Source organism: Panthera tigris, chromosome A2, assembly GCF_018350195.1.
Source record: "Panthera tigris isolate Pti1 chromosome A2, P.tigris_Pti1_mat1.1, whole genome shotgun sequence".
NCBI classification, from domain to species: domain Eukaryota; kingdom Metazoa; phylum Chordata; class Mammalia; order Carnivora; family Felidae; genus Panthera; species Panthera tigris.
The window spans coordinates 55,084,896-55,087,005 of record NC_056661.1 but is presented as its reverse complement, the minus strand read 5'-3'; the positions used below and the strand labels follow the sequence as shown (position 1 = coordinate 55,087,005).

The following is a 2,110-nucleotide window of genomic DNA, read 5'->3' as shown; positions in this document are numbered from 1 at the left end:
AGCGGGACCAAGCTTGAGTACAGCAGGCAGGTGAAGGGGTGGAAGAACCCCCCAGCAGCGGGAACAGCAGAGGGAACAGCGTGCACAAACTCCCCATGGCAGGAAGACCCTCAGCAGCAAATTAACAAATTATGGGAACTGAAAGGTCCCTCGGGTGTCTGGAGCCTGTGAGGGAAGGGCCCCAAGGCTGAGCTGCCTCCTCCACTTCTTCTCTGGTGGGGTTCAGAGGGGAGCCTGGAGACCGGGGTCTTTCCTGAGGGCAAAATCTGTGCAGATAGACACTCTGTTCCCAGAGAAAAGAGAGCAGTGAGCAGCGGCTGTTCCTCCCTTCCCGGTCCAGGGAAGAGAATGAGTTAAAATCAGAGTGGGTGCAAGGAGTCGCTCGGACTCACCAGCCCAGTGGTTTTAAAGTGTTTTAGTGCTCGCTTCAGCTAAAGGTAGATGACACAGAGACGATTAGCATGGCCCCTGCACAAAGTGACACGCAAATCCATGAAGAGTTCCCTATTTTAAAAATATATGAATTAATAAAGGGTTCTTATCTTGCAAGTTATTTTGGTGCCTTTTTGTCAAACAAGAGATTTCTCCACTGTCCCAATAACAGTTGGAGCAAAGTGGTGCTAATACTGGGGGGTCTGGAGTCCTGCTCTCTCTGACCTCCCCCAGGTCTCCCCAGGTTCCTCGGGGACTCTGTGGGACCCAGCTGGAAAACTCCAGGGAACCGAGGTTCAGAGAAGGGGACAACAGGATTGCCCAAGGAGTTCCCATCGTGAGGGCAAGGCTGGGGCCAGATTCTGGCCCCCTGACTCCCTTTCCCGTGCTCTTCGGGCCGGGGCAGAGTTCCCCAAACCTTTGTCCATTAGGTCCCTCTGTACAAGTATTTCCTTAAAACAACTCACCTGTTGGGTATGGGTTGAACTGTGTCCCCCCACAAAAAGATATGTTGAAGTCCTAACTCCCAGGACCTGTGGATGTGACTTTGGAAATAGGGTCTGTGCAGATGTAATCAATGTAAGATGAGGTCATTAGGGTGGCCCTAATCCAACATGACTGATGTCCTTATAAGAAGAGGGGATTTAGGTTCTTGGTGGCTGGTTCCTGAGGATGTGGGGTCCTGCAGAGTGAAGAGTTAAATCCCAAGGTCATTGCAAAACATCTGAAGTTCATTGCCAGGACCATGATGGCACAGGAAGGGAATGTTCAAGGTGCCTCCAGGACCCTAAACAGAATCCTCACCATGAATGGGATCATTGAGGACATTAAGGGGCAGCAGTACTATGAAAAGCCTTGTGCTGACAGCAGGGAAGCTATGAAACCTGCCTGCAGATCTGTAACACGGAATGACTCGAAAGACCAACTTGATGAGACAATTGGGCAGATCGGTGGCAGGGCTGCTGAGGCCTGTGGATAGTAGGCCCAGTATGAAAATCCCTATCCAGCTGTCTCCTTTCTTTCTCCAACCCCATTCTCTCTTGCCTTTCTTATGATAAACTCAATCCTGTACATGCAAGAAAGTCTTCATATATCAAAGCAATCCTATAGTTAGCAGTGGACCCTCGCTTTTATTACGTGAAAGAGAAATTGAGTCAAAAAGTAGTCTAGGAGGAGTACCTGGGTGGCTCTGTCGGTCAAGTGTCCGACTTCTGTTCAGGCTGTGATCTTGCGGTTTGTGAGTTCGAGCCCCACATCAAGCCTTGCATCTGGCTCCGTGCTGAGCATGGACTCTGCTCAGGATTCTCTCTCTCTCTCTCTCTCTCTCTCTCTCTCTCTCTCTCCCTCCCTTGCTCATGCTCTCTCTCTCTCGAAATAAATAAGCATTAAAAAGAATAGTCTAGGAGTAGAATGGTGGTTGCCGAGGACTGGTTGGGAGAGCAGAATGGGGAATTGCTTTGTTTAATGGGTGCAGAGTTCCAACTGGGAAAGCTGAAAAAGTTCCAGAGATAGATGGTGGTGATACTTGCACAACAGTGTGAGGGTACTTAGTGCCAATGAACTGTGAATTTAAGTGGTTACGATGGCAAATTTTATGTATATTTTGCTATAATAAATTTTTTAAGTAAAAAAAAAGAAAAAGAGAGAATTCAGGACACAGGGGGATGGGCTCTCAGGG

At 48.8% G+C, this 2,110-nt stretch overlaps 1 non-coding gene across 1 annotated transcript; it reads left to right on the top strand.

Annotated features, from left to right (window-relative positions):
- The first annotated feature begins 409 nt into the window (after positions 1–409).
- On the top strand, positions 410–512 carry LOC122236790. Its single transcript, XR_006215043.1, has one exon. It is a non-coding gene; the product is annotated as a U6 spliceosomal RNA (small nuclear RNA).
- The last annotated feature ends 1,598 nt before the right edge of the window (positions 513–2,110 follow it).